This window comes from Gopherus evgoodei, chromosome 3 (assembly GCF_007399415.2).
Source record: "Gopherus evgoodei ecotype Sinaloan lineage chromosome 3, rGopEvg1_v1.p, whole genome shotgun sequence".
In the NCBI taxonomy this organism is placed as follows: Eukaryota; Metazoa; Chordata; order Testudines; family Testudinidae; genus Gopherus; species Gopherus evgoodei.
This window is the reverse complement of record NC_044324.1, coordinates 198,668,992-198,676,286: the sequence shown is the minus strand read 5'-3', so window position 1 is coordinate 198,676,286 and position 7,295 is coordinate 198,668,992. Positions and strand designations below refer to the sequence as shown.

General features: G+C 48.5%; 1 non-coding gene across 1 annotated transcript; it reads right to left on the bottom strand.

Annotated features, from left to right (window-relative positions):
* On the bottom strand, positions 1-188 carry LOC115649533. Its single transcript, XR_003999853.1, has one exon. It is a non-coding gene; the product is annotated as a U2 spliceosomal RNA (small nuclear RNA).
* Positions 189-7,295: the final 7,107 nt, after the last annotated feature.

Genomic DNA, 7,295 nt, shown 5'->3' with positions numbered 1-7,295 from the left:
GGGAGGGCCACCGTTCCTGGAGGTTCAGTGCCACAATAACAGGGCGCTGAGTGCAGTGGATGCAGGAAGCTGCTGTTCCAGCTCCCGCTTCCAAAAAATCAGTTTCATAGCTAGTCCTGAGATAGAGGAAGTATCAGTTCTTAAAGTGATAAGAACAGATTTAAAACTTTGATTCCAGGGAATGTTAAAATGATCTAAAATACAGCTTAATAAAAACATTTCTAGTCCTCTGCACAGAATGCTTAAATTATCCCCAAATAGCAAGTTTTGGTTTACAAAGTCATAAAAGGCACGTCCGCCAGAATCTGACACTTGGTGAAATCTAAGTCTGGAATACACCACCGATTCAGGGGCTGTGCCCTGCTTCTCAACAGTCTGGCCTGAGATCACCACTCACAGTCACAAGCTAATCCAGAGAACTCAAGCCCCTCCTTCTCTTGGCTCAGTAACCCTTTAGCAGATAGGAAAGAAAGGATAGGAATCACTGGTCTGTTGTTACGACTGAAAGGGGTAAATAGCAGGCATCTAAAGTAGAAGATGAGACTAGAGACATTAGAGCTGGTTGGCTAAGGAGGAAGGGAAACAGATGCCTGACTGCCCACCTGCCTGTTCATTGTTGTAGAACCCATGTGCCTTTTGTAGCAAGAATGATGTAGGCTACGGTTAGTCTCTCAATCATGAAATCCCAAGTACCTTTCTGCTGTCCTTCATTCATATAATCAGTATAACTACACTGTATTACTCCTGCCCTAATAAGAAACAGACTGGGGATCCCACAGCACCTGAAGTCATGATTTGGACAAGCAATCATGCAATGCAGGGCGGATGTGACCATGCAAATTACATCAGCCCCAAAAGTCCTTTACAACAGATCACCAACAGATGTCAGGGTAGAGTTCAAACTGACCCTGCTTACATCCTCTCCCCAGCCAAGAATTGGTGGTTCCCACAAATCACACTCTGTATACCATCTGATTGGTATTGAATGCTGAAGTCACTGCTAGCAAAAGTGGCCACCCATCTCTGCCCTGTAGCACCCAGCTTAGCACTTGTTAACAAGTAAGTCAGTGGATTGTTATCTGTTATCTGTCCATACTTGAAACTGAGTACCATATAAGTAGTCTTGAAATTTCTCAGTGATGGCTCATTTCAAGGCAAAGAACTCCAGCTTCAGAGGGTAGCCGTGTTAGTCTGGATCTGTAAAAGCAGCAAAGAATCCTATGGCACCTTATAGACTAGCAGACGTTTTGGAGCATGAGCTTTTGTGGGTGAATACCCACTTCCTCAGATGCATGTATATTTCCATTATATTTCTGCTTTTACAGTATTCCAGCTTGTGGATGGGATAGTGAGTTTTCCTATCAGATGGTCCTCAGCTGGCAAAGGCTACAGGTTTAAGTTTACCTCCCACTTCCTGGTACGGGACTGCTCCCAGACCCTCCAAACTGGCATCAGTATGCAGGATAAATGGTTTGTTTGGGTCAGCAAGGACTAGGACTGGCACATGAATCGGACAAATCATGATTTCCCGAAAAGCCCTTTCATATCTCTCATCCCGCCTTGTCCCAAATGATTTAAAGGAACGACAGTGTCTCTGCATAGGGGGCTTTGGGGACCTCTCCTTATTCTTAGTCTTAGATTTGTTCTTGCTGGTATCCCCAGATAAGATTATTCAGAGGTTTTCACATACTGATCCCCAGCCCATCACCTGCAATAATCTGCAAATACCTTGAAGAAACTGGAATCGGTCTCTATCAGCACAGATATATCAGAGGTGCCTTTAGGGTCAGGGCATATTAGGGCAGCTGTGTCTACCTCTTCGCTTACGCCAGCAACCTCCTCGGGGAATTCCAGGTACGCTATGACATACCCTTGGTAGGGGTATTCATCCATGATGAGGTCACATTGACCAAGGCCGGTCAGTGGCTGTATAGGCAGGTGCATAGTAGGTGGCATTGCAAAAAATCTGTAGTAACAGCCTGGTTTCTGGGGTGAAAAACACTTTCCTCCTGGGAGAAAGAAGAAGTTAGAATTAGAAATTTACATAGTTTGTTCCAGTGATGGTACAGGTTTAATTTTGCTTCTTTGTAGGTTTTTTTTAGGCAGGCTGTGACTATTTTGATTTATTGGTTTAGGAATTTTTTTTTTAAGTTGCAGTGGAGCTTTTCATTGCCATTTGCTGGATGGAATGGCTGACCTGCAATACCGGTTTTGACATAGTTCTGCATATTTTATATAGATTTGGCTAGTATTCAAGTATTCAATTCCTTTATAGGAGGTTTTAATAGTCGGGCTTTTTTATTTTATATTATTTTATCACCCTGCTGTAGCACACTTTTTTGATAAAATTTTGAAATTATTAATGTATGGGATTTGTTAGTTTTTATTTTTAAAAACAAAGTTTTTTAATGTTTGGGTTTTAAATTAAGCATTGTTTTTGGTTTCAATTTTTCATTTAGGTTTTGGTTTTTGATGGGTTATTTAAGAGGATTTTTAATTTAATACTAAAACTTGGACAGATATAGATTGTTTATTTAGAGTAAGCCCTGTTTACTATTTTATTTTAATAAAGGTTGTATTGCTGTAAACCCTGGCCAGGAGAGGAGCCTGGCTTTTAACTGAGAAGGAGCAGAGGCATGGCCCCCATGAACAGTGGGGCCGGGTGATAATTTTTTTGTCTAGCCCACCTCAGTCCCCCACCAAATGGGAAGAGGCTGATGCGACCCCTTCTGGTCACTGGGTGTCACTGCTACTTCATGGAAAACATGCTCTGTGCATTACTCAGATTGGTGGGAAACTCACTCTGTGCTTTACCGTGACTGGTCCCTGGGTGTCACTGCTCGTAGAGGGTAGACACACGCTGTGCAGTACGCCACCTGGCCACTGGGTGCCACTGCTGTATCAAGGGAAACACTTTCTGTGCATTACCCTGAATGACAACGAGGTGTCACTGCTGCTCAAAGGGAAACATACTCTGTGTGTTACCCTGATTGGCCACTTGGTGTCACTGCTGCGCCAAGCAAAACACCTTCTGTGCATTACTCTGACTGCCCACTGGGGGTCACTGCTGCTCCAAGGGAGACATAAGAACGGCCAGACTGGTTCAGACGCAAAGTCCATCTAGCCCAGTATCCCCCTGTCTTCTGAGGCCTGGTCTACACTACGCTATTAAACCTATTTTAACAGCGTGAAATCAATTTAATGCTGCACTCATCCACACTACACTGCTCTTTATATCGATTTAAAGGGCTTTTAAAGGGGGGCAAATCAGAGGAGGGGCTAGCCAGGGTCTGAGCAGGGGATGGAAATTGACTGGTCGGGGGGTCAAGCAGCTGGAGGCAGAGTTAAGAGAAGGGCTGAAGGGCAAAGTCAGGGAAGGGGGAAGGAGCCAGAATTAAGCCCAAGGATGAGGCGCTGCCAGAGGGTTAAGCCCCGGCATAGGCAGGGGCAGGGGGTAACAGTTATCCCGATGGGCTGAGACTCCAGTGTTTGCAAACATGGGGCGGGAGGGCAGAGGGCTTTTTTATTTCCCCTCCCAGAGGCAGCACCTCTCAGCATGGGCTTCCCATGGCTGGGCTCTTAAAGGTACAGGCATCCCACTGCCTAGACACTGCAGCTCCTCTCTGAATAACCTCCTGAGGTGCTGCTGTAGGAGACTCAATTCAGTGAAACTGGGCATTCCCTATACACCCCCCAGCCAGGGGGCTGTGCACCCCCTTTCCCGAATTTCCCCCACCCCCCAGGTGTTAAGGTAGTTACATGCAGCGCTGCCAATGTTGTCATTGGTTGCAAATTTGAATGGAAATTGAAACATTAACACACACTTTAAAAGCAGATACAATGTATGAAAAATATTTGTACCTGAGAAAGTATAACAGGTTTTTTTAAAAGTCTGGACAAAGACTGGTTTCCTCATCCAGCTGTTGTGTTTGCTAACAATGTTGGTGCATTGGTTTTGGCAATGTTGGCCAACCTTATAATGTAAAATTGTGATTTGTAAGCAAGGTGTGAATGAGCTCTCCCCTGACAGCTAGTGACGAGCCAGGGTTAGGGGGAGGCTTTGGGACCAGACTGTATTTACATGAACTCACCTACTCTGCCGAGGTATCCAGCGGACAGAGCTGGGCTGCCTCAGCTCTAGGTGCCCGGAGGAGGGAAGGTGTGTGGGGCTCCAGCCTAGGACTCTTCCTCCCTCCTGCCAAGCCCTGACTATTAATCCCAGCCCTGGCACTCCTTTCTTCAAGCGCCACGTAGGTCAGAGGAAAAGTGTGGTGGGAAGCACAAGGGCCAAACTTGTGGGCATTAGGTGAAGCAGCAAGAATCCCAACCATCAAGTCAAAGTGCAGGACTGCAGACAGCAGTAGCCAGGGTAGCAAGTTCTGGAGCCCCAACCCATTGCATCCATCCTGACCAAATACCTGGCTCCAATGGATGTGAGTCACCCAGCAGCAGGGAAAAGACTCACTCTTGCACAACTGGAGACAGGAGCACTTTGAGCTCCAGGGCTTTACTGCAAACCAACACAAGGTCTGACTGAGATTTGAACTCAGATTGCAGGATTCAGAATCCTGGTTGCTGACTGTTACATCATGGGACCAGCTTATGTGGCCTTCTCTTCCCATCGGTGACCCTCACAGGGCTGGTTTGTGTAATGGGGGCTGCTCTTGACCCTTTATTAAAACTTGGTGGGGGGCGGGTTGGTTGGCTAGTTCCCAGTCCCAATAGAAGGGGGAAGGGCCAATGGGAAATCAGGACCCTGAGACTGACAGTCCCCAGGGGCAATGGGGAGAGGCCAAAGCTCCAAGTCAGCCAGACTGACAGGCCAAGCAATCAAATGAGGGAGTCCCATCCTCTGTGTGAGCTGCAACTATCTGGGCCAGAGTGGGGCAGAGCTAAGGAGAGAGCAGGAGCCCAAGAAGACCAGGGAGCAGAGCTGCGCAGGTGTAGTGCCAGAAACTGCTGCATATAGGAATTTGCAACCTTTAGCAGTTACTAATACCTGAGGTTGTTTTTATTTGCTGACTTGTCCTAATTTGCTAAAATTTGACAGTGGTTTCTCTAGAAAAGACCAGTCCCTGTCCCCTTGGTCCAGACATTCGCATTCACATCAGGCTTCAAGTTGAGAATCATTTCCCATTCCCGCTCTGTGGGAGAGGAGACTTTTAAAAGCTCTCTTTAAGCTACTGCACATGGCTAAGCAAAGAGAACAAACCCAAATCCCCCCTGTGCTTTGGGAGCCAGGTTTGCTGCGGGAAATCTTCAAGTCTGGGCATTGTGATTATTGACCAGTTCATCGTGATTATTTATTCTGTGGTATTGAAGCCTTATTATGCTCATGGCTGAGTGGTTAAGTGTTAGAATTGATAAATCTAATAGTATTCCCCTCTGTAGGTTTAAATCCTGCTCACAACTTCTCACCAAGGCAACACCTTTATACAAACAGATGCTCTCAATTCTCTCCCCACCCCAAGTAAATCCTGCTCTGCTCCTTTCATAGAGATGCCTGGGACACCACCTCACACTGTGTCCCTGAGGTGTCAGGCAAACTCTCAGCACCTGAAGTCTCTGCCACTCACCTGGTGCCCCATAGATCAGCCATAGCCCTGGTTCTGCTCCTCTCTTTAGAGCGTGAAAGGAGCCGACTCAGTGAATGCATGGGTGCTATGGTGCTGCAGAACCAACAGGGGGGAAAAAAGGGTGCTCAGCACCCACTGGCAGCCAGCTCTGCCCCTGCTTCGGGCCTTGTGGACAAGCTCCTGATCTTCCCCTTCAAGACCTCCCTCTGCCAGTGATCAGCTGTTCAGTGGTGTGCAGGGAGAGGAGAGCGAGGAATGGAGCAGGAAGATGCAGGGCAGGAAGGGGTGGGACTTGGGGGAAGGGGTAGAGTGGGGAAGGGCAGAAAGGGGGGGAATTGTCCCAGGTCCTGCACCCCTCTAGGGCCAGCCCTGAAGGGAAGTAGGGACTATCACAGTGACAATACAACTGACCAGCATTGCGGGGGAGACAGAGGGAGATCCACACTCATCAGGTCTCTTCTCTCCCCCAAGGTGAGCCAGATACTGCTCTCTCCTGGCTCTCACTCTAGCAGCTGGATGCCAAGGAGCCATTTCCCCACAGGAAGTGCTTTGAGTGCCCCTGTGGTGCTGGGGGGGCTGGTGCTTGTGCTGGCTCTGGGGCTGGCAGGGGGACTGATGTCTGCACAGACTCTCAGCTGCCAGGCTGGAGGGGGCACTTGGGACCTTACCAGACTGGCTCAGTGAAGATGGGGGGTTGACAGACCAATCCAGACTTTCTCCAGAGCCCAGAGCAGCATTCACCCACGCAGTCAGTCAATGAGCATTTACCACAGCGTGGAGCCAAGGGGGAGGTGTCAGCTGCTGTTCCAGCTCCTCAAGGACAGGCCCTGTCAGCCAACAGACACTTCTTACTCACCACAGCTAAGGTCGTCTGGTTCCTCTCATGGGAGAAGTATGGAGCAGCCATTTGTTTTCCTGTTTGTGCTCCTCTGTGATGTGAAAATCGGGGAGGGGAGGTAGAAGCCCCACTTCCCTTCCTAAATGACGTCCAGTGGGGGAAGCCAGGATAACAAGGTGGGGCAGCAAGTGGTGGCCAGACTCTTACTGCCAGGGTCTAGTCTAGCTCATGGTCCAGCTCAACTTCCTCCCCACACCACTGGCCCCCAGTCCTCTTCTGTCACCAGGTCAACCAGGGAACTAAGGCAGGAATGGTGTGAGGAAGCAAGTCAAGCTGAGCAAGGCAGGCAAAAGCAAGTCTTTGTCTACGTGGGCAACTCACAATGACGTCCTTTTTGTGTGCCATGGCCATGGCTGACAAAAACATTTCAGAAAAGCAGCAGGCCAAAATAGCATTATGCAGGTGTCAAAATAGCTCAATTAAGCAGGCATTAGTGTGAAAATCTAAAGGTCCCTGGTTCAATCCTTGGCTTTAACAGCCCTTTTGTCTTTCTGTGTGCGGTGGTGGCTTGTTTTCTGGGAGCGCAGCAGCACCTTTACCTGAGGTGAATCCCTGATTTTGAGATCCCCAGCAAGACAATGGAGCATGGACTTCTGCCCCACTTGGCCCACCTGACATTTTAAAATCAGAGATGGGAGCTGTATTTCCCATGCGACTTATTGGTTGACCCAATATGGTGGGAAGAGAGTGAGGCAGGGTGGCCCTCGGAGATGGTGCCAGAGGGGGCAGGGACTGGGGACAAAAGCTCCTCTCCACAGCTGAGCGAGGGCAGTACTGGGAAAGGGGCATCTGTAAAAGTGTCCACGTGGAATGTGGCAGGG